Below are 26,151 nucleotides of genomic sequence, written 5' to 3'. Positions count from 1 at the left end.
ACTCTCTACATAAAAGTGGAATTACAGTGGCTGACCTTCCCCATGGAGATAGATGCAGATCATTTCACCCCCTGGCATTTCATCCATGGTCATCGACTTTGGACTGAGACTTTTATCAGACTTACTGGTACACCTCTTGGACACTTTACACAATTTTACAGCAGCGTCTCTTTATGCTGCTGGGTTTCTCAAAGACTGACTGCAGCTAGCTGCCTTGGGACTCTATAGGGAAGACACCCAGTCCTTACTATGTAATGCCCACAGAGGCAGGAAACACCCATTGAGGCATGAAATGCTCCCAGAGGCAAGAGATGCCCACAGAGGCAGGAAATATCCTTTAGCCTGATAGTCTTTGCCCACAGAGGCAAGAAACGCCCCCCTCAGGCCTTCCCTTGGCATCACACTGGTTCTTGCTGCTCTCTTACTTGTTCCGCATGTCTTGTGCCAGTTTTTTTTTGAAAATGCCTGTACAACATAAGCTTCTGTTCACTCCACACTCCCGATACTATGGTCATTAGTTAAAAAGAAAATGGGAAATTGTTGGTATGCTTTTGGATTCTGCTTGTGATGTCTTTTGTTTTTATCATCATCATTGGGTTCGCCTGTGTTGCTTGCTATGTGTTCTGTTTGCATGTCCACTGTTGGCTGGGCAACCCCCTGCCTCTGGGATATTGGTTTGGTTTCCCCGCCCCCCCGCCTCTGGGACATTTGGTTTAGTCATCACTGGTTCGCACTTCTTCCTTCTCCCCACCCCCTATCATACATATTTCCTTTGTTCCTGATTCTTCCGCCAGAGGAGAGAGAGGCAGGACAGAATTGGGTTCTGATTAGATTAGATCAGTTTGTGGAACCGCATCCCCACTTGTGAGTAAAGATTGAATTGCGTTCTCAGCTCAGCTGTGAGTCTCTGTCTCCTGCCCACGAAGCTAACACGACAGTTTCATAATGACAAACCTTCAAAGTTATTAGAAATAATCTTTCGAGAGGCCAACAAATAGCCATCCAGCGAAGTGCATCTAGGACAAAGCACAAGGACCTGTGCAAGAAGCTGAGTTCAAGCCCCACTCCCTACCTGGAGGGGATTGCCTCATATGCAGGAAGCAGCTCTACATGCGTGTGTCTCTTCCTCTTTATCTCCCCCTCCTCTCGCATTTTCTCTCTTTCCTATCCAACAGAGAGAAATGGAGAGAGGAGGGGAAGACAGAGAGGGGGAGAGAAAGATAGACACCTGCAGACCTGCTTCACTGCCTGTGAAGCGACTCCCCTGCAGGTGGGGCGCCGGGGGCCGGAACCAGGATCCTTACTCCAGTCCTTGTGCTCTGTACGCTTCACCCACTGCACTACCGCCTGGCCCCCTGATTCTTATTTCTATTATCTCTAAGTATTGAGCACAGTGACTGGGAATAGACCTCTTCAAAGACTGAAAATTAAAATTTAAGCATAAGCTATTCATATTATTTTCCTGAGACTTCTTTTAGGCCAGAGCTCTTACTCATGAGTATCTAAAAATCTTGTCAGAAATGGAATGACCATAATTACTTTTGAAGCCTGGCAATGAGTGAGGATTAAAAGTTTAATCAAATTACATTATAAATCAGATTGGTCTCTCTATTACTGGTTGCAATTCAGTTAATATCATCAAACAATTACCACAAACATTCAAAAAGTCATTGGAGGACAGAATGCTGCTATTAATTTAGCCATAGCTAATCAATTTCTGCGGAAATTGAAATGTTTGTTACAAATGGGAAATGCCCATTCACTACTCACCTCTTCAATTTGATACATTTTTATTGGCACTAATGGTGTGCAGCCCATAGCCTATCTCACTAGGAGGCAGATAAAGAATCTGCTGTTGCTTTACCTTTCTTTGAACTGTTCCTGTAAGTTTCTCCATTTCCCCCAGGATGGCAGAAAATTCTGGTGATTTTCCAGACCCAACCTGCCTTACAACAGCCACTAAAGCTCCTTCAGGAACCGTTATGTTCAAGCTGTGAGACAAGAAAGGAAGAGACAAAAATATCCTTTCTGATATTTATTTCTAGACAATCTGATGTATCTTAGCAGTATGTCATTGAAATCACTGCTATTCAAAGATATTATTCAAAGATGCTATTCAAAGATCTCCGCTCATAAACAGAAATTGAGAAAGAAGAACAGACAGGTAAAAACAAAGTAGAGTTTGACTGAGTTTGGAGTATTTTACCAAAGTAAAAACCTCTTGCGGGGGGGTGGGGGAGAGGAAGTGTCGATTTTTAGCTTCACAATAGGGGAGTGGGGACACAGACATTTGATGGCAGAAATGGCGTTAATATATACTCCTATTAGCTTCTAATCTTACAAATAAAAAAAAGAAATCACTGCTACTCACATTATAATAGAAAGTTCCTCAAATAGCAACTGTCCTGAAATACAGTTAATACTGCACAGAAAATGAAGAGATGAATATAAAACAGAGAGGGACACCTATAAAATGGTGCAGTGAGTGGTTTTACAATAAGCCTTGTAAATTTTAACCTACTCATCTTGAGAATAAAATGATGAAAAAGAATGTTTTAAATTCTAAACTAAGACTTACTCCTTCAGTGTTGGAATTCCTGTTTTATTCCAGGAGAAAGAAACATTTGTAAAAACTAATGGCATGATCTGGGAAGAAAAAATAAACATAATGATACATTTTTAGAGGCAATTATCCTCAACCTAGAAGTCACATGAATATGGAGTGGGAACTGCGGCTATTGACACACCTCTGTACAGTTTGCTTCTGTACTTTGAGGAAGAAGTTCTTCAGCATTTACAAAGTCTTCCAAACAACCCAATGATAGTCTTGTCTATCAAAATAAACACAGATGGAATTTATTTGAGATTCAAGTAGGACGTGAGGTTAAAAAAAAAGGTTCTATTATGATTACAGTATAATTAATATTTTTTTTTTTTTATGCCAATGAGGTTTGAGGCCTCTGAACAGAAAGAGACAGGAAAAGACACCACAGTACTGAAACTTCCTCCAGAGTGGTGTGGGCCAGGCTGAAACCCAGACCACCACATACACAGCAAATAATGCACACACATACCCCCTGGCTGACCATGATTAAAATTTTCATGCAAATTGAAGATTTTGATAATAAATATTCCGTAAACATAGATTGAAGGTTTTTTAAAAAAGATTTTATTTATTTATTCATGAGAAAGATGGGAGGAGAGGTAGAAAGAACCAGACATCACTCTGTTACCTGTGCTATCGGGGTTTGAACTCAGGGCCTTATGCCTGAGAGTCCAATGCTTTGTTTTAAAGAACCCACTCCACTAGGGAAAGAGAGAGGCAGGCCGGGAGTATGGATCTACCTATCAATGCCCATGTTCAGCAGGGAAGCAACTAAAGAAGCCAGACCTTCCACCTTCTGCATCCCACAGTGACCCTGGGTCCATACTCCCAGAGGGATAAAGAATAGGAAAGCTATCAGGGGAGGGGAGGGGATATGGAGATCTGGTGGTGGGAATTGTGTGGAGGTGTACCCCTCCTATTTTACGGTTTTGTTAATGTCTCCTTTTTAAAAATAAATAAATAAATAAAAAGAACTGTTTTATTAAAGACTGGAGCAATTACTTATGCAGGTAGTCATGAGAGGAAACAAACATTTCTCCTTATCTCTCTAGTTAAGACATAATAACAAATTAATCAACACGTACAGAAGATTAGTTTTAAAAACGCAACTTCAGAATCCTCGAATGAAACGTGCTCAAGTATAAGCAAAGCAATTAATAGCTTTGGAAATAGTATCATTTAATTGTGGAAGATAGCTACAATTTTTTTTTTTTACCTACAATTAGGATGAGCAAAATAATTTTCCTCTAAAACTAACTTATATGGAAAGTCCAGTATGTTTTTTTTTCACTTTTTTCTAGGCAATATTCACTGCTAACAGATAAAATGCAACAGGACTCTATTTATTTATTTATTTTTACCAGTGCATTTTATCAAGATGTAAGGATGATATTCTTTATCCCCCTCTTTCTTTCCTATTGTTCTCTTTATTCTTTGGATGAGTTTCAGTGCACTATTAGCAGGGAACATTTAGATACCAACTTTAACCATATTCCAGTCTCAAGAGAGAATCAGAACTACCACCTTGAGGACTTTTTCTTAGAGATGTGTGGGGTAAAACTTTCAAAAGCATCTCTTCACACAGGTAGTACTTTTGTGCCCTCTGTTGGTCATTAAAGTAAAATAATACCCAGAATAAAACAAAATATTACAAAAGAAGGTATCCTGTAATGGAATGCTTAATTAGTGTTTGTTACACAATTTGGTTACTCTTTATTCAAACAATTTACAAATTTAAAGGCAAAGTCCTTAAAGGGTTGATTCCAGCATGAAAGATTCTTTCAGCCTATGTGGCCAGAGTTGAGGAAAAGAATTTGGTGGGTCATGCCAGGCAATTCAAACCTGACATTCAAAAATTTAAATTGAGAAAATTTGCAGATCAGCGTGATTAAGGAACACATTTACTTGGATTCCTGGTGGTTTATAACAGAAGTGTGCTAAGTGCAGGACCTCAGTACTCTTTACCAATTGGAGGACATAAATAAAACAGACTTAACTCCATCTCTGTATATAGGTAACTAATGAGATAAGTGAACTTGCTCCCTGCTTTATGTAGTCACTATAAATACATATATTACTGAACACTGTAAAAAGGCATCCAGATACAGAATTTTATTTTTTTTAATGGGGCTTCACTACACTGGATTTTTTTTTTTGCCTCTAGGGTTATCGCTGGGGCTTGGTGCCTGCACTACAAATCCACTGCTCCTGGAGGCCATTTTCCCCTTTTGTTGTCCGGGAGAGAAAGACAGACACCTGCAGACCTGCTTCACTACTTGTGAAGCGACCCCCCTGCAGGTGGGGAGGGGGCTCCAACTGGGAGCCTTGCTCAGGTCCTTGGACTTCAAGGCAAGTGCGCTTAACGGGCTATGCTAAGGCCCGGGGCCCTCGGTTAAATTCTTCAAGAGAAACTCACAAAGAGGAGAGAACAAACAACACCAAAACTTACTGCAGTGTGGTGGGGAGGACAGATTTGAACCTGGGTCTCATGTGTGACACAGTTCAGATAAAGCTCTCTACCAAGCACTTAGTTGAGCTTTGATTCAGTACAAATTGAAAAATGAAGTCTTTGATGGTATTGTTCCTTAGGGCAGCTTTAAAAAGACAGATAAGAGAAATTGTCAATAAGCAAAAAAAGTGATGCCCAAGAGTCATTTTGTGAAAAGGAAGGTAATGGGGCAGGGAAGACATGGTTCCTTCTGCTCTACGATGGTCCTTCTTACTCATTAATCCAGGAGCACTATTTCTTAAAGCATCATTGAAAAAACATGAAAAATGGGAGCCAGGCGGTGGCGCAGTGAGTTAAGTGCATGTGGCGCAAAGCACAAGGACCAGAGTAAGGATCCCAGTTTGAGCCCCCGGCTCCCCACCTGCAGGGGAGTCGCTTCACAGGCGGTGAAGCAGGTCTGCAGGTGTCTGTCTTTCTCTCCCCCTCTCTGTCTTCCCCTCCTCTCTCCATTTCTCTCTGTCCTATCCAACAACAATAACAATGACGATAAAGGCAACAAATGGAAAAAAATTAAATAAATAAAATTAAAAAACATGAAAAGTAAAACAGAATTGATAAAAAAACAAAAGGATAAAGAGGTAAAAATGCATGTAACCAAAGGTTTCAGTAGATTTCTGATTCTAAGGTAGAAGTTAAATTTCCCAAACCTGGACCACCACTGAGATCACCATTACTAAGTCAAAGGAAGCCTCAAGATATTCAACAAAGACACAGATGTGAATACTTTAGTGGCTGTTAAAATGTTTCCTTCATCCAACATGAAGTAGAGGCCAAATGTTGCCAGGGAGGCCTGTAAAAGAAAGGTCTGTTTTTTTTTCTTCAATTACTTTCAGTTTCATTGTTTCAAGAGCATGAAAGCAATGTTAGCACCTTGTCTGGTGCAGTGTAGAGACCCTCAACATTTTATTTCTTTCCTGACTTCACAGAGTGTGTGTTTCCATCTTGGGTAAGAGGGATTAATAATAAAAATAAAGACACTTATACTTAAGTTTAATTTTTAGAATAAAGAACACATTTTTTTATTAATTAAATTATTTATTTATTCCCATTGTTGCTTTACTGTTGCCCTTGTTGCTTTACTGTTGTCGTTGTCATTATTGTTGGATAAGACAGAGAGCAATGGAGAGGGGAGGGGAAGACAGAGAGGAGGAGAGAAAGACAGACACCTGCGACCTGCTTCACCGCCTGTGAAGCGACTCCCCTGCAGGTGGGGAGCTGGGGGCTCGAACCGAGATCCTTTTGCCTGTCCTTGCGCTTGGTGCCACGTGCGCTACCACCCGACTCCCATAAAGAACACATGTTTATCTTTGAAATACAACAGTTAAAATCATATTGTATATAAAATACAGACCAGCATGAATTCCCATAATATTTCTCCATGTATAAACTGTAGCTAATGATTTCACTGCTTGAAATATTAAATTCATTAATGAAAGATTTTAACACTGAAGAGTATGATTTGGGTTATTTAGAGGTGTGTCTCCAAAGCAAATTTGAAAGCTGAAAAGGCAAATACAGTGCACACTCACCAAGAATGGAGCACAGATAAATGTCAGCAGAGAAAAGACAGCAAGATACCTCGCTGATTTCTGAGCTTCTAATTCCTGTTCTCGAATTTCAATAATCTTCTTACAGGCGGGCTCCCATGCATAAAGTTTGAGGATCTGAAAAGGGGTCAGACAATAACTTGACAACTAGCACACATAAGGAAAAAATATATAAGAACATGTCATTTCTCTCCCCTCCATGACATCCAAATTGAGTAAGATAAAATATAGTTGTAGAAAATAAACTGCTTCTGTTTTCAGCTGAATTATGAGATACAGAATGAATTAAAAGTATGTATGACTGCATGCTCTGTGGAGGAGAATAGGGGTGGGGGGATTCAACTTCTCCTCAACTGATGTCCTCCTTACCTATAAACGCATCCATTTTAGGGTAAAAAAGACCGACATTTAAATGCAGCTCTTTCTTTTCTTTTCTTTTCTTTTCTTTCTTTCTTTCTTTCTTTCTTTCTTTCTTTCTTTCTTTCTTTCTGTCTTTGTGAGGGCTAATTCTGTATGTCAGTTTATTGAGGCTGGATGTCCAGTTGTTTGATCACCTGCCAGTCTAGAGATGAGGTGGTGAAAGGATTGTTTACATACGATTAATATTTATTTATTAGCGGACTACAATACATGATATGGGTGGACCTCATCTAATTAGTTGAAGTTCTGAAAACACTGAAGTTACCAGAAAAGATGAACATCGTGGGGGGTGGCACACCTGGCTGAGTGTATATATTACAATGCATAAGGACAGGGGTTTAAGCTCCTGGTCCCCGCCTGTAGGGAGAAAGTTTTTTAAGTGGTGAAGCTGGGCTATAGGTGTCTCTCTGTCTCTCTCCCTCTCTGTCTCCTCCTTCCCTCTCCATATCTGGCTGTCTCTACCCAATAAATAAATAAAGGTAATATTCTTAAAGGTAATATTTTTAAAAAATTATTTCTTTAAGATTAAAAATTTTTAATTACCTTTATTTATTGGATTGGGACAGGCAAAAATTGAGAGGGAAGGGGATGATAGAGAGGGAGAGAGACGGAGAGACACCTTTAACACTGCTTCACCACTCGCAAAGCTTTCCCCCTGCAGGTGGGGACCAGGGGCTTGAACCAGAGACCTTGCTCAGTGTAATGTATGCACTCAACTAGGTGCGCCACCACTTGGCCCCTGGTAATAAACAACTTTAATATAATCACTTTTCAAAGAAAAACATTTTGTCTCTAGACTCAAAGTTGCTATGTCAACTCCTTCTGGAATTAATAGCCTGCCCTATAAAATTCAGACTTGGCAGTTTCAATAATAAATGTTAGGCATATGAGTCAATTTCTTAAATTAATTCTCCTGAATGTTTTCCATCTCAGAAAACTGTTTATTAAAAAACTCTTACTGCCTCTATGAACTTAGACATGAGACAGTTACTCACCAGAGAATCTTTATTTCTTCTTTGTAGAGGGGATAAGATATCAGTTTCTCGGGGGTTTGTAAGAAACAGACTTAAAGTTGTAAAGTTATAAATCAAGGTGCATGACACAAAAAATATTCACTAAGTGGCAACTATTAATATTACCAAAGAGAAAATTCATGGTTCATTTTATCTGATCCCCAAAACGCTGACTACCCACAAATTTAAACTAGCTTAATAAGTTACCAGTAGGACTGCTACTTATAGCTTAAAATATTCACCACTAGGACTGCTATTTCAGATCTCAAACTTGGCTCAGATCTTGAAGAAATATTCTTTCAGAGGTCTAGTCCTGCTGAGAATATGCATTTCTTTACTTAATATTTAAAACATACATAGTTGTATTTTTATAGATGCAGGCACTATCAAGCCATGATATCTTTGGATGCTGTTATTTTTGCTCTTATTATATATGTAGTGGATATAAGTACACACCCACACTCAACACACAGTAGAATATGATTTCTTTTTCTGTCATTTCTAGCACTCAGGTAATATCACTTTAAATAAATTAATTTCCCAATGGTAGTTTTTGAACCATAGATTGCCATGCTGGTGGCAAAGTAATAAAATAATGATTCAGCAACATATAAATTCTGGCTTTCATAGTTTTTTGTTAAGTTTTATTTGTTAAATCATTTTTATATGGGTGGCGTGGCTCATGGTGCAATTACTGACACATGGACATAATATAAAGACATGATGCAAATTAAAGGCTCTACAAGTGGTGTCCATAATTACATTTCCAGAATGAGTCACATCAAACTTCAGGGTTATGCCTGGCCCAAGGGTCAGCTAGGCTTTTTGTTTGTTTGTTTGTTTTTAATGCTAAAAGAAGAGAATTAGATAATGACTACAGAAGGAAAAATAACTTTGACACATTGAAAAAAAAATAGTGAGCAGAGGAGAAAGGGAAAGCTAATATATAGAATGAAAGTGATTTTGAAAAATAAGAAATTTTGTTGCTGTGTAAATGCTGACAACTGTGTAGACATCTGATTCCATGTACTTTCTGAGGAGTCAGTGTCATAATGGCAGTCTGAGAACATCATTTCTTTTCATGGGTTAATGTTGACTATAAGTTATATGGGTGGAGGGCAGAGGGTGGTGCAACTGGTTAAGAGCACATAGTATGAAGCACAAGGACTCACTCAAGGATCCTGGTTCTAGCCCTGAGCACCCCACCTGTGTGTGTGGGGGAGGATGGGTTGCTTCACAAGCAATGAAGCAGGTCTGCAGATGTCTCTCTCTCCCCCTTTTTATCTCCCCCTCCCATGTCAATTTCTCTTTGTCCTATCCAAAAATTTTTGGGAAAAAAAGTGGTCTCTAGGAGCAGTGGATATGTAGCACCAAGGCCCAGCAATAACCCTGGAGGCAAATAATAATAATAATAATAATGATGATAATAATGCTGCATAGAGGGTCAGTAGAAAGATCAACTAAACAATACTATGGAGCTATGGAGTCAAAGTTCTTTTAAAGCAAAACAAATGAGTAATCGAAGGATAACCTCAGTACTCAAAACTTATTTTAATGTATAAAAAGAACAGTCTATTTAGAAACTAAGAATTCCTTAATTTTGATCACTTTTCTGTAGATCAGTCCAATTTTAGCTGTTTTAATTTTCACCGAGGTGAGCATGTTAAAATGCTGATATGGCTGAAGAATTAAAGTTTGCAAGAAAACAAGAAAAAGTGCCAGTGGATAGCCATATCCAGTCCAGCCAAAATCTGGGCCATGTTCACAGAAAATGATCAGCCTGGAATTATATTCAATGTGAGAAAACAGAAGAAACGTTAAGTACTGAGGTAAATGCTTATGAGTTGAATATAGTCAAAATATTCCTTATTCATATACATGTGTTCTTACCTGTTTTTTTCCCCCTTGTTGTCCAAATTTAGCACCTTCCTTTTATTTTCACTCATATGCTCTATAATAAATTCACTGGAACCAATGTTAGTCCCACAGACTGATGGGCTAGAGACTACTTTCTAGTTAATATGGTAATCTTAAATATTTTCATAATTTGATAGACAATAATAAAGATGAGACAGCTATTTACAACATTAAAAAAAAAAACATTTGTCTTGTGAAGTATCAGGAAACAATACAATTAAGGTCTAAGTAGAAAGTCATTTAGCGGAAGCTGGGCAGTGGTGCAGAGGGTTAAGCCACACATGGTGGAAAGTGCAGGGACCAGAATCAGGATTCCATCGGCGACCCTGGCTCCCTACCTGCAGGGGAGTTGCTTCACAGGCAGTGAAGCAGGTCTGCAGGTGTCTGTCTTTCTCTCCCCCTCTCTGTCTTCCTCTCCTCTCTCCATTTCTCTCTGTCCTATCCAACAACAACGACATCAATAACTACAACAATAAAACAAGGGCAACAAAAGGGAATAAATAAATGAATAAATATTTTTTTTAAAAAAAAGACTGTGGGATAAGACAGGTACAATTCCAAATAATTCCCACCACCAGACTTCTGTTTCCCATCCCCTCCATTGGAAGGTTCCCTATTCTTTACCTCTCTGGGAGTTTTTTAATATAGGTCTCTCTTACTCATTGTTAGTATGAATTTTATGGTGAAAATCATTTACCTCTAAGGAAGAAAAACATCCAACATTTTGACTTACCTCATTATGAGTGGGCTGGTGAAGGATGACACATCTGCAAGGGCTTTAAATAAAGCAACCTGAATCAGGGAAAACTTCAAGGGTCAGTGATGGTTTCCTGGAATGTGCTTCTTCGTGAAAAGATGCCTCCAAAGTTCAAGAAGATGGAAACAATGATAAACAGTTACATAACAAATACTGATACAAGTGTGTACACACACACACACACACACACACACACTTAAACTTAACCCCACCATTATTTCTGGTGGCTATTCTTTTCTCCTTTTTTATTTTATTTTTTTAATTCTTTTTTTTTTAACTTATGTATTTTTCCTTTTGTTTTTCTCCTTCTTTTTGACAGAGGGTGAGAGACAGAATGAGGGATAGAGAGAAGGAAAGACAGCAGCACTGCTCTATTCCGAGTGAAACTTCCCCTCTGCAGGTGGGGTCTGGAGACTTGAGTTCAGGCCCTCACACACTGTAACACATTCTCTACAAGATGAGTCACCAGCCAACTGGATACCATTTATTGAAGACATTTTTTTGTTTGGTTTTGGTTTTTGCCAGTTTGGACATGACCCATGAGCAATGTCAGCAATCCATTTTTTTTTTTTTTTTTTACTATTTATCTCTATCTTTTTTTTTAAAAAAAAGAAGAGTTTTTTAAAAGATTTTTATTGCCTTTATTTATTTGTTGGATATAGTTAACCAGAAACTGAGAAGGAAAGGGATGATAGAGAGGGAGAGAGACACTGGCAACACTGCTTCACCACTTGCAAAGCTTTCCCCTCTGCAGGTAGGGCCATGGACTCAAACCTGGGTGCTTGCCCATTGTAACATGTGTGCTCAACCCAGTGCACCACCAGCCAGCCCAAGATCTATGTTATTTTATTCTAATGAGAGAGAGACAGAGACAGAGAGAGTCCAGAGCACTAGTTAGCTCTGGTTTATGGTGGTGCTGAGGAATGTGCCTGGGAACTCAGAGCCTCAGGCATGAAAGTCTTTTGCATACTCATCCCGCTATCTGCCAGCCCCTGTTCTTTCATTTAGGTAGGGAGAAAGAGGGGGAAAGAGACAGAGGGAGACAGCACAGTCCTCTGTCCTTCTCATACACTGCTGGGTCTCAAACCGGCAACCCACACATGGGTAGGGTTCGCTCCCTACGTGGTAAGGTATCTCTCCAGCTTCATGAATACAGTTTTCATTTTCTTACTGTTTTCAGTGGTGAAGTAGAAGAGACTGCGTGTTTGTATATATGATGTTTGATGTGGAGAACTTTTCCCTTAGGACTTACTTTGATCAGGGACAGAATGTGCTTAGTTATAGAAATAATCTTTGGTGCGAGGGGTGGGAAAATAAATTGCTTAGGAGTCAAAGATTGTGTACAGAGCTACACATTTGCTCCTGGATTTAAAAAAAGAATGGATTTTTAAAAATAATTGATGACAGTAATTAACTGCAATTATAATCACGTACCTATAAAATGTCCTGTTATTTCACATATTTTAGGGAGGTTTCCAAGTTAACAGCAGCAATACCTTACATGTTGATCAAGATTTATCTGGCTTTCCAGATAAATAAATATTGTAGATTGTATTTTTTTAATTTTATAATTCATGACCTGCACTTTGTGTTTCTCTTGAGTTCTTAAAACTTCCTTTCTCCACTGGTTTTCAAAGATGGGCTATACAGCACAGGAAGAATCACTTTCATTTAATTCAAAAAGATCCTCTCTTTCCAAAGGTTTCTTATAACCTAAAATAATTATTCTAAAAGTGGAAAACCAAAGAATTTAGCAAAACCAACAGTCAAGAAAAACCATTCTTATATGTAGTATTTCTATTGCTTTTTAAATACATTATTTGATTGGTTAGCATGCAATAACTAGATTGTTTAAAAACCATGCAAAATTTTTCTAGAGTTCAATGATGTGCAGTAATCACTATCAGTAGCCTTTAGAAGTCCTGGTTATATGTCGAATTCTCCAGTAAGATAATAACCACATTTACCCATCTCAGATTTAACACATCATCTTTTACCCTATTTAAATAGCAAATTTTCACAGTAGAGCATATATACAGGATGTCATATCTGTTTTTTGCATCAGAAAACAAAATGTACCCAATCTTTGCACTTGCAAACTTCCGTTCAACTGGGATATGCATTTTTTTTTTTTTTACTTGATGCACACTTTGGCATCTGACATTACAGATCATCAAACTAGATTGTAGAGTGTCTGTTTCTGCCCCATAAACTTTAGTCTTGACCAGATGACCTACTCTGACCAATAGAACATGAACCATTTTGATAGTGTCATTTCTAAACTGACATTTTTGAAGTTTGGCAGATGGAGGAAGGGAAGATCACATAGTGGTTATGTAACAAACTTTCTGCCAGAGTCTCTAAGGTCTCAGACTTAATTTCCTGCACCACCATAAACCAGACCTGACCAGTGCTCTGGACCATCTATTTATCTATCTATCTTTATCTTTGACTTCTCTCTGCATCTCTCTCTCTCTCTCTTTCCCGTTAATATCCATTAATATAAGTATGTAAAATATTTTTAAAAGATTAACAGCTAATTACTTTCAACCTCTTATTAGTCCCACTCTACTCCATTCAAATAATTTTTCCCAGGTAATATTTTCATTATCTTAGAGTAATTCTATCTACCACTTTCATACTAACAAGAATCTGATATATAATAGTTGAAAATCTCTTGAAATCAAGGTAAGCCCTTATCTGAGTCAGAGTTATGAATAACGATTGGTCAAAACCAGTCCTGGTAATACTATATATTTGATTTACCTGACGCTGTTGACTGGCTACGGAAGAAGGGCAAACGCTAGAAGAAAACTTGATTTTAACAACATAACTGATTTGTGGCAAAGGCTACCTATGAAAAAATTCACACTTTCTTTGCTGGTGAGAATTTTTATTTTCAAATAAAGGCATATGACTTTAAAAAAAAATTGCCTCCCAAAGCCTTCTCCTACCTCCACCCTGTGCACACCGAGACATAATATTCCGAGACAAAGAAACCATATTCACTACCATCAGTGGCAATCCACCTAGCAGGCATGAAAAAGCATGGAAGGAGTGAAAAAAGACTGACTAGAAGTCAGGGAGAAAGCTCAGCTTGTAGGGCAGCAACTTGTATGCCTGAGGCCCTAGACCTTCAATTGCTATCACTTCTTTATACAAGATTTGAGAAGTACTCCATTCTCTCTCTCTCATTATCTCATAACATATAAATAAATCTTTAGAGAGAAAAAAAGCTAATACCCCCTTTATCATATATACACGTTCACTGGCCTGTCTTTTACTCAATAATATGAGAAAAAAGAATAGCTACTTGTTCAAGTTACAATTATTTGGCTATTCTGTTATTTCAAGCCACACACACACACACACACACATTAGCGACACGGTTGAAAGTTTGGTGACAGGGCTTGGTCAATAAGAAATTAAACTCCTATTCAGATGCAGGATTCTTGACTTTATGGCTGTAGTGCATTCCAGTATAAAGCACACTAGTCCAAGAGACCACAACAAAGCGTTACCCTGTTTGTCTGAAAAGGGAGATTGTTTTCATTGTCACTGTTAGCAAATACTAGCAATTGGTTGACTGTGGGGGGTGGATTTCAGCCCTGTGGTAACCAGAGTGTCTTCCAGATTTGATTTGTACCTCGATTCTACTATCAAGTATTATCCTACAACTCATAATGAACACAAAGGCTTAGACGGAATGTGAAAGGACATTTGGCAGTTGTATTTCTCCTGACCCCTCAGCTGGATGTTTCCTTGTGCTGTGCTTTTGTAACCATACGAAGCAATACACAACTTGCGAGTCATATTAAGTCCTTCTAGTCCATTCCATAAAATAAATATTCATTTTTGAAAATCAGATTGCATTGATTTTCACAACAGCATTTTTTTAAAAAATAAATTTACCGCCTCAGCATTTTAAGTTAGAACCGTGCAAAACTCAGCGGTTTTGGTTCACAGGAATAAGTGACCCCTGGCTGCTGTGCTGAGTCTCCAAATAATGCAGCATCTAAAAGGTGACATTTAAGTGGAATGGTCTGTGATGCACCTGACTGCTAGTGTAACGACTGTGACTCTCCTTCCCCAGGCGTGTGCTTCCCACCCCTGCTGAACTCTCTGAGCACACAGGCTGGCCTCACTGTCACACGGCAGATTTTTGGAAACAGCTAGGAATAACAGTGGCTCTTCTCAATAAGAGAAATACAACATGCTTCACCACAAACATGGGCATTTTATTTCTAAAGCCCTAAAAGGAATGTAATACTTTACTTCAGTCACAACTAAAGTATCACATCTAACTGTTGGGCAGTAAGCCAGCTCCCCCCTGCTTAAAGCCTCTCTCTCTAATCCTGCTTAACTAAGCACTGCCCTGCTGGCTCAACACTGCTGTCCATGGACATAACCACTGTTAACTAAGCGCCGCCCTGCCTCCAGGGCATTGGTTTAATCCTCACAGGTTCTCGCTTTTTCCATCTCCCCCACCCCCTATCCTTCGTACATCCTCTTCAGACCTGACAGTTCCACCTCAGGATATAGAAGGACAGGACTGTGATTAGAGATAGCTTAGATTGTGCTGCGTTCCACATGAATAAAGACTGAACTGCGTACCACTCAGCCATGAGTCCCTGGTTGTCTCTCTTTCCTGCCCACGAAGCTAGCCCGGCATCTAACACTTCATTTTATTTTAGTTTTTTATTTCATTGGGGGGGGGGGGTTGATGGTTTACAGTCCAGTTGTTGACACATATGTGGCTATTCTTTTCAAAGGCTATTCACTTAAATTAATTGGATCTTTAAAACTTTAAAGTAATAGTAATCTCGATTTATTACAGGCAGCTAAATACCAGGAATTCCAGAGACAGTCACAGGTTTTTTTGTTTTTTTTTTTAAGTGTAACAGAGACCACTGTAAATGTAACCAAACGCTGCGAGTAATTCTACATGTACTATTTCTACTCTGCTTTCGATACTGCTATTGTAGACACACTTTTGCATAGATGGACAGTGTGTTATCTCATTGAGCTAATGCAAAGAGCTGTTAACCAATGGTTATTGGCTAGGAAGATGACACCTCCTATGACCGATGCAAAAGTAGATGGATATCATCTGAGGACTTGAAAAGTATGGCTAGACAGTGTTACCAATTTTCCTACTTCTGTATTCATAACAATCATTTTGAGGAATGAGTTATTGTATTATAGGAAAGGAGTCACTCAGTCTAAATGCATGGGATAGAACAAAGTTGTGTAATGACAAGTTCTAGTAATATATGAAGAAGAGAAGGAATAGATTGAACTGTATATTCATAGCAAATGGACTTCAAATGGTTTAATTGTGACTTATAAAAACTTTATATTTTTCCAGGAGTCGGGCGGTAACACAGTGAGTTAAGTGCACGTGGTGCAAAGCACAAGGACCGGCTTAAGGATCCCCGTTCGAGTCCCCAGCTCCCCACCTGCAGGGGAGTCGCTTCAAAAGTGGTGAAGCAGGTCTGCTGGTGTCTCTCTTTCTCTCTCCCTCTGTCTTCCCCTCCTTTCTCCATTTCTGTAGGTGTCTCTCTTTCTCTCTCCCTCTGTCTTCCCCTCCTTTCTCCATTTCTGTCCTATTCAATAGCGACTACAACAATAAAAAAACAATGACAACAAAAGGGAATAAATAAATAAATATTTTTAAAAAATTAAAAATAAAACTTTGTATTTTTCCATGTATGTCACAAGGGTTCTGACCATGATTTTTATATGATGATGACAGCTTATATTCACTAACAAAGGCTTCATTACTATTTTATTATCAAAATTATCTAATAAGCATGTAATTCCCTAATTATTTGTATCATCTGACCATATTTTAATTATTCATATGACTGTGGAAATTTGAATTTAACCAAGGACATAGTTCTGACTTTGTACTGTCTCCGAGAACATATGTGAGAATACAATTAGCCTCTGTCTTCAAAGAGCCAGTCTCTTAAATGATAGCCATGATTCAGTAGTAATGGGACATCAGATAATAAATCAAATAAAACAGTTACAACAACAGTTTTTGATAATAGTGTACTGTGAAAATATTTTCTACTTAATTCTGAGATGTTAAGTTTGAACAGAAAGTTCATATGCTATTCAACAGTTAGAGACTATTGGCGTGTTTCATTGATTGAAGAGAACTTCAGGCATCCATCCAGGTACCATAGTTTTCAATTTTCTGTGTTTTCTTTTGCTTTTAAGTTCTTTCCAAGTCAGAAGAGATGAGAGTATTTCTCTGAACTCATGGATAAAACAGACTTTAGGTTTGAAAACAAACGAACAAACCGGCATAACATATACATGAATCTGTAAAATAAGAATCACTAAGTATAAGCAGTCAACACTTACATGGCATTTCTTTTCTGTGGTGTAAAACAGTGTAGACTATTAGTACAGGATGACTTCCAGCCTACAAATCCACAACGAGTCAGTTACCACGTCAAGCTTGTAAAAAAATAGCCTCTACTGAAAAGATCAGGAACAAGAAGTGCAAGAGAAGATGTGAAGAACAAAGAAACACCTTTGTATGCTTTGGGTGGGAATAAAAAATGGGCCCTTATGGAAAAGAGTTTGCATATTTCTCAGAATTATTAAAAACATATCTAACACATGTTCTGACAATCACACTACTCTTTAGCCTCTGTCTGCAGAGCACAAAACGACTGACTAGAGAAGACACACACACTCTCATAGTCACCGCAGTGCTACTCACAACAGCTGACGCGTGGCAACAGTCCAGTCTCCTAGGGCAGACGAGCGGATAAAGACAATGTGGGGTAGCAAGCAGCCCAGGAGACTGCACAGAGTCGAGCGCCAAACTTGCAGGTATGAAGGTCTAGAGTTTCTCAGTGTTGCATATGGCAGAGTGATCCATTGGTCTGTGTTTCTCTCTCTACATATGCATGCCTATGTATACATACATATATTCATATATCTATTTAAGACATATAATAACTCTCTGCAAAAAAGATGGTATGTAAGCATATACACACAAAAATACTACTTAGCGGGGGAGGGGGGGGTCGGGTGGTAGCGCAGTGGGTTAAGCGCACATGGTGCGAAGCGCAAGGACTGGCGTTAAGGATTCTGGTTCGAGCCCTGGCATCCCACCTGCAGCAAGTCGCTTCACAGGCAGTGAAGCAGGTCTGCAGGTGTCTGTCTTTCTCTCCTCTTCTCTGTCTTCACCTCCTCTCTCCATTTCTGTCCTATCCAACAACGATGACATCAATAACAACAACAATAATAACCACAACAATTAAAAAAACAGCAAGGGCAACACAAAGGGAAAATAAGTACATAAATATTTTTAAAAAAACTACTTAGCTACAAGAAAAGATGAAATCTTACTTTTTTTCCCCTGCGCTGTGGATGAAGCTTCAGGGATCATGCCAAAGGAAATTAAGCCAGAAGGAGAAGGATAAACAGCAAATAGAACTACTAGCTATTTCCAAAATGGAGACCCCAAATCTTCACGTATAATATTCTTTAGGTTCATGATTAGTCAACAATTTATATGGTTCTATATGTTAACTCTTTTTTAGCCACCAAGTTCCAGATGCTACCATGATGCCAAACAGACTACCCAGGGCAGACAAAACTCCACCGTGTGTCCTGGAGCCCCACCTTCCCAGAGCCCCGGCCCACTAGGAAAAGAGAGAGACAGGCTGGGAGTATGGATCCACCTGTCAATGCCCACATTCATTGGGGAAGCAATTACAGAAGCCAGACTTTCCACCTGTTGCACCCCATAATGACCCTGGGTCCATGCTTCCAGAGGGATAGAGAATGGGAAAGCTATCAGGGGAGGGGATACAGAGCTCTGGTGGTGGGAATTGTACTCCTCTTATCTAACTCTGGTCTTGTCAGTGTTTCCATTTTATAAATTTAAAAAAATTAAAAAATAAATTAAAAAGAGAAAAGACATACACACAAAAGATCTCATTCCCATTGGAATACAAAGAAGCAAAGCAAAGAGTCAAAGTCCAACAGTAGCACACTTCGAGATTCTGACGTAGAACTGAGCCCACTACAGTGGATGGGGTCTGGAGGCAAAGGTCAAATGCAGCTGGAGAGGAAGATCTGAAGTTGAAGGTCATGCAGTGCTGCATTTGCGCATTTGCAGTCCAGTGGGGGGTGAAGCTGCACCCTCTACAACACAGACCCTCCAGGAAACCAGCAGATCAAAGGAATAACACACAGTGTTTCTACTTGAATTGTTTTTAGCAAGGATAAGTTGCAAATAAATAAGTAGGTTTCATACCTGCTCAACCAAGAATATGTCATTTTATTGAAGATGGAAGCATTTTTCTCTGGGCCGCATTTCTAAAAAGAAAACAAAACAAAACAAAACAAATACTGTAGGAAAGAAATGGATTCAATTTACATTTAAAATCTTTGTCAACAGGTAAAACTGTAAGCATTAGAGCTGCAATCTGACTTACTATAGCTTCTTTTTAAATTATTGGGCAGAGACAAAGAGAAATTGAGAAAGGAGAAGACATAGAGAAGGAGAAAGAGAGAAACCTGCACAGGAAACTTTCTCCCTGAAGGTGAGTGCTGAGGCTTGAACCTGGGTCCTTGAGTATTATATGGAGCATAGGGACTCAGCCATACGCACCACCAAACAGACTCCTTGGCTTCTTGAATTCATGTGTATGTCCATGTTTTACTAAATTATAAAACTATATGCCAGCATTATAGCAGGAACACATGTAAATATCACATGCACAATTTAAATTCTACAGATAATTTTTTGGCATTTAAATAATAAATGTAATGATAGTTTTACAAAAAAAAAAAAGTAGCCAACCCATCTCTAATACCCTGGGGGAACTGATGTGGTTATCCACGGGGAGAGGGTTGGTGAAACTATAGAAGCTGGTAGTCTGAGTGGTGAGGAACTCTACCTGTATTATCTTGTAACTTTGTAAAATAACTAGTGAAAGATAGCAAATTTAAAAAAGATGAAGAAGAAATGTATACATAGTTTTGCCTATTTTAAAATAAGATACTGGAAGAAGCATTTGGTTTCTTTCTATGCATTTAGTTACATTTTTGTATATAATGTACATTATTACATACTGATTACAATTACACATTACTTTGGGAAGTCATAATAGTCCCATAATTCCCACTCACCTGGCAAGTTTGATCAAAAGGACAGAGAAATGCCTCAAGAATAATGATTAAAAAAAAAGAATAATGATTTTATATTTTTAGAGTCAGCATCAATCTCGTATTTTAAAAAGAAAAACTGACCACCACATTAAATTTTCCCACATTTAACAACTTTTGCATCGATCTTCTCCAACCTATTTCCGATTTCACGCTCAAACTAAAAAAAAAAAAAAAAATGTTTACCACATTAAACAATTCTGATCCCAGAAAAAAAAAAGGGGGGTATTAAACAAAATTCCATCTTACACAGCAAAATGTCCTGAGACTAAAGCAGACATGATATTCAACTACAAATCTCTACTCTGATCATAAGACCTGTTAGAATATAAATGAAGGTAAAATAAAAAAATAAAAAAGAAGAATATAAATGAAGGTATGTAAAATCTATCAACTTTTATATCACTGTTGTGACAACAATGGCAAATGAAAAAAACACTTATCACATCACTGGCATAACCGTTGACTCAAACATATGGAATATATTATTATTGTTTTGATCCAAACATTTATTTGGGAAATAAGTGTTTAAGTTATTAAGGAATATGTTTTGAGAATTCTTTAATTAATGTGAACATCACATTCTATGACAAATGTTCAAATTTCACAAAGCATTGCCAGTTTGAATGTTTTCTACCCAATAGACCCTTGCCGACATCCAAAACAATTATATTTCTGTGACAGACTGAAATTGATTACCAATTCCCTGTGCTTTTTTCCCATCAGGAGATGCACTAATTTCCCACCTCTTGAATCCGGGATGGTGCTATTTCTTCCTCAAGGGTGGTAAGAGTCCATCCCAACTGCCCTCTCTCATCCCAACTAATAATTATTTTTTGTCATGGAGGGAAAGAAATTGTCTTATGCCTTTTTAGCTTCCTTAGGAGTCTGAACAAATCATCAAACAAACATAAGGCAAGCTGAAAGAGAAGAGAAATATATTCATCGTACACATGCCTGTTGTACATACAGGAGATACCCAGAAATACTAAGTATCTCACCATGTGGTCTTAGACATGACCTTAAATTTGGGGGGGGGGGGTGGAAGAAAGAAAGAAAGAGTGGAAGAAAGAAAGGGAAGAAAAAAGAAAAGAAAGGAAGGAAGAAGAAAGAAGGAAAGAGATTAATTAGGAAGTGGGCCAGAAAGAACACTGGGAAGTCAAGACATGTAGACTGACTTCAGTCTGTCTTCTCCATTGACTAGGGATGTCTTTATCTCAAAAGTAATCTCCATTATGACTTTCAGGCCACTCCTATGAAACCGACTTTATGTCAAAGACGTCTACTGGGGGTAAAATATTTCTGCTCTCCTCCAGTTGACAGGTTTCTCATTTGTTAGACGTAGTTTCTCTAAAACGCAAAACCTTTATTTGACGTTATTTGCATTTCCTGTTTTAGCCTAGCAACTAACGGTAAATGTTTTCGCTCCAGAGGTAGTACAGTGGCTAAAACATTGGACTTAAATGCATGATGCCCTGAGTTCTAGCCCCTGGCAATACAGACACCTGAATGATGTTCCGATCCCCTCTGTCTGCTTCTTTTGTTAATGCATCAGAAAGTCTTTTTGAAGCTAAAATCTGATTAAGTCTGCTATCCTTTTGTGAAGATGTGTTGTCCTGGTGGAACTCCTTCACACTTGCAAATTTCTTTTCAATCTCAGTATTTTATGAACTTTAAAAAAAAGTGTTTTACACATAAATTTGTTTAAATATATTTGTAATTTCAATTTATATGTAGTCAGAAGCAAAAAATCAATATTAAGTCAATGTCTCCTGAATTTGACTTTTTGTTTCCCTTTTAGAACCACAGAACTATTTTCCTCAGGGCTATTTTTGAATAGCCAGTCTTGTATGGAAATGTGAATTAGGGGCCAGGCACTGGTGCACAGGGTTGAGCGCATATATTACCAGGAGCAAGGACCCAGGTTTGAGTCCCCACTCCCCACCTGCAGGTGGAAAGCTTCAAAAGTGGTGAAGCAAGTCTACAAGTGTCTATCTTTCTCTCTCTTTCTATCTCCTTTTCCCTCTCAATTTCTCTCTGTCTTGTTAAGTAAAAAGAGAAAGAAAAAAAAATGGGGAGAAAATGGCTGCCAGGAGTAAGGGATTTATAGTGCAGACACTGAACCCCAACGATAACGCTGGTGTCAAGAAAAGAAAAGTGAATGGAATAGAATGGAATGGAAGGGAAAGGAAGGGAAGGGGAGGGGAGGGGAGGGGAGGGGAGGGGAGGGGAGGAGGGGGAAGTGGAGGAAAGGAAAAAGTTAAAAGGAAAGGAAAGAAAGAGAAAAGAAATGTGAATCATATAAATGAATGCTGCTTTCATTAGAGAACTTGGTCCTTATACACAATTGCAAGGTTCACTTCCAGCTACAACTGCTGTTCAGCACATGACTTCCATTGTGAAAAAAGAAAAAGAAAAACATATGTTCTCATGGGGCAGAGTAAGGCACAGCCAAGTGCCCACAGTTCCTGGATTTCACTCTGATCTCAGTTCCCAACACCCTGTCACTTGACACAATGTGACTTAGTAGCGCATCTTTCCTGTGGTTCTTAACTAGTCTGGACCTTGCGGTTGCAGAATTTCTTCCCAACTTCTGTCCCTTCAGTGATCATCAATTTCTTCTCAAATATTTGTTTCTATTTAGAGTCACTTACCCGGTCAAGTCAAGGTCACTCTTTCCTCTAGCGAGTGTCTGTTTCTAAAACTTTAGGTCACATTTCAGGGACAGAAAAGCTCTGGGAAACATCCTCTGCAGCTCTCACGCAGAGGAGTGAAATGTCACCTTTCCTGGCAGGGGACTCTTGGAAATGCTCAGGGCACATGGGAGGGTACACAGGGAGGCAGCTGTCCCAGGAGCTGGTTCCTGGCTGGAAGGAGGCAGGAAGGCTGTCAAGGGAGGGGGAGGGAAGGGGAGGAAGAGGGGAGGAGAGAAAGAGGAAGCAGAGGAGGAGCCTGCTGTAGAGTCCAGGGGCTTTGACCAGTTGGGGATTTGCACATGACTCTATACAGTTCTCAAACCTTCCTGCCGGTCTTTGCTCTTTGTGCCACGTGCACTTAACCCGCTGTGCTACTGCCCGACCCCCCTACTTTTTTTTTTTAATTATCTTTATTTATTTGTCAGACAGCCAGAAATCGATAATGAAGGGGAGGGAGGGAAGGAGACAGACAGACACCTACAACACTGCTTCACTACTCGCAAAGCTTTCCCTCTGCCTGTGGGGACTGGGGGCTTGAACCCAAGTCCTTATGCCCTCAACCAGGTATGCCACCACCTGGCCCCCAGAAAATTGTTAAGGATAATAATTGTCAGAATTTTTCAGTATGAACTTATTACTATGGCTTTAACAATAAAAGACTTGTTGCTTTTGGTAGTAGAAAGCAAAAAAAAAAGTGTATTATTAGGTTTAAATTGTATTTCTTCAAATTAATTATAAAGGGAGATAATAAGTAAAATTGTAGTAATTAGGACTAACAGTAAACCAAGTATGATGCATGACATACGAGGGATTAGAAAAAGGATGTCATTTGATTTTTAAGTAAATATTATCAAAACATGAACTTTGTATAAACAAGGCTGTGGTGTGTAACACATTACTTTGAGGAAGTTCTGCTAACCCATGAGATCTGTCACTGCTCCCGTTACATTGTTAAGAACTTATTTATTTGAGATAGAAGATAGAGAGAAGTTGAGAGAAAAGAGGTGATAGATAGGTAGATAGATAACTGGATAGGTGACAGAGACAGTAGCAGTGCTGGTTCACCACGCGTGAAGCTTTCTCCCCTACAGGTGGGAGCTTGAACCTAGGTCCTTGAGCACTGTAATATGTGTGCTCAACCAGGTTCACCACTACCCAGCGCCTATTCTGATTAAATACTGTGTTTCGGTATACTTAGGACCTGAAGTTACAGCAAAGGGAGTAACTTGAGAGATCCTAAATACTGGTGACCACTTACCTAGCAGGAGAGATAGCATGATCAATAAGTAATGCTGATAAGGAGGAGGCAATGTGATATTTTAGAAGGACAGATATTGCTTCAGTACCATTATGTCTGCTTCTTGAAAGTAATGGTGGTTGGAGAAGGAAAGAAGTAATGATTGAGGACAAGATAAGTCTAACTTCTTGGAGAAAGGAGTCTAAAGATGATGTCTAGTGGGAGTTTTTGCTTGCCCACAGACTAGGTCAAACTGAAGACCCAGACAGCTTTTTTAAAAAAAATTTTATTTATAAAAAAAGGAAAAACTGACAAAAACTATAGGATAAAAGGGGTACAACTCCACACAGTTTCTACCACCAGGACTCCATATCCCATCCCCTCCCCACCAGACAACTTTTCTGTACGGATAAGACTAAGTGACACCCTGTAGAATTAAAATAAAACAGATTGATTAGCACACCATGTATCTGACTGTCTTCTCTTTAGTCCATGTTCATCTGGTGATCTGCCAAAAGAACATTGTAGAGATCTTTTTTTTTTTTTTTTTCTGGGAAGAATTGAGGTCACAGCTCAGAACTTAGAAACTCACTTGACAATTCTTTCAGAATTTTCCAGCAACTCATGTACCATTTGGAGACATATTTCTAGTCATCAGCTTCAGTCTGCAGAATTTTTTCCCCACAGATTATCAAGTTAATCACTCCAGAGATCCCATGTGGAAATGACAAGGTCTTGTATAGATAGTGCTTGGTTCTTTTTCTTCTCCTTTTTTTTCTTCTTCTCTTTCTTCCTCTCCTTCTTTTTCTTTCTTTCTCTCTTTCTCTCTTTGTTTTTTTCTTTCTCTTTTACTTTTTTAAAAATATAATACAAGGAAAGAAAAGATTTTGAACCTGTGCCATAGAGGAGGAAATCAGGAAGATATGGCTTTAACAAAACAAAACAAAACAGGGTGGTAGCTCAGTGGGTTAAGCGCAGGTGCCACAAAGTGCAAGGACCTGCAAAAGGATCCTGGTTTGAGCCCCCAGCTCCCTACCTGCAGGGGAGTCACTTCACAGGTGGTGAAGCAGGTCTGCAGGTGTGTCTGTCTTTTTCTCCCCCTCAGTCTTTCCCTCCTCTCTCCATTTCTCTCTGTCCTATCCAACAATGACGATATCAATAACTACAACAATAAAACAACAAGGGCAACAAAAGGGAATAAATAAATAAATAAATAAATAAATATAACCATTAGAAAAACAGCTCAGGATATAAACTTAACATTTGTCTTTCTCCACTTAGAATTAGTTCTCCTTGGAAGAACTGATTTTAGTAACAGGAGCAGACAAAGTTCTACAGATATTCAGTTCTACAAAATTATCTAGCTCTTAATCAGTGAAAAACGAGGAGAATCCCAATGAACTAGGTAGACATTAGAAAGGGCAAGAGGTGCAGGTGAAATACAGTGGTGGGACATATGCACAAAAAAGATGGAGGAGAAAATGTCAGTGAGCTCCCCACTCCCCCAACTCATACCTCCCAGCCCATTGCACTGATGATAGGTCAAGTTTCTTCATTCTGAAAGAGGTACAAGACTGTGCTGATAAAAACGTAGATATGGGGGATTTTAAAATATTTTATTTATTTTATTTTTGAGAGAGAGAGAGAGACATACAGAAAGACACCAGAGCACTGCTCAGCTCTGGTTTATGGTGGTTCTGGGGATTCAACCTGGGACTTTAAAGCCTCAGGCATGATAGTCTGTTTGCATCACCATTACACTATCTCCCCCACCTAAAGATATGAGGATTCTTAAAGAAATAAATTAGAGCTGTTACTGTTTCAATGCTTAGAGAAAAACCTACCATGCTCAGATTTACGCTGGGAGCAAAAAGTATTCAATGAAATGCCTCTGACATAAACAAAAGCTTACAGCAAAGTTAACATTCTGACTTGCTAAATATTCATTTTGACTGAGTCATGAAATAAATTACTTCCTTTTCCAGCATAAAGAACAGCATGAAGAAGTAGAATAAAAGGAAATGTGAATTTACTAATAAAGGGAGCCTATTTCCTGTCATACTATTTTTTTTTATGTTGCTGATAATGGGGTGCTTGAGGATCACTCAGCCTGATGGGTTCGTATTGAAATAAACAAATAACCTAGACACTATTTCTTAAGTCAGGAAAAGAAAAAACTAACTTTAATAACAAAAGGGTAGGGAGAAAGATGTAGAGGATGTATTGTAGATTCCTACATTTGTAGGGCA

At 38.8% G+C, this 26,151-nt stretch overlaps 1 pseudogene; it reads right to left on the bottom strand.

Annotated features, from left to right (window-relative positions):
• LOC103123228 (multidrug resistance-associated protein 1-like) overlaps window positions 1-26,151 on the bottom strand; it is an 86,130-nt pseudogene that overhangs the window by 41,414 nt on the left and 18,565 nt on the right.

The sequence above is a fragment of the Erinaceus europaeus genome, chromosome 14 (assembly GCF_950295315.1).
Source record: "Erinaceus europaeus chromosome 14, mEriEur2.1, whole genome shotgun sequence".
Taxonomy (NCBI): Eukaryota; Metazoa; Chordata; class Mammalia; order Eulipotyphla; family Erinaceidae; genus Erinaceus; species Erinaceus europaeus.
Note: the sequence above shows the minus strand (reverse complement) of the source record. Positions and strands in the feature narration are given on the sequence as shown.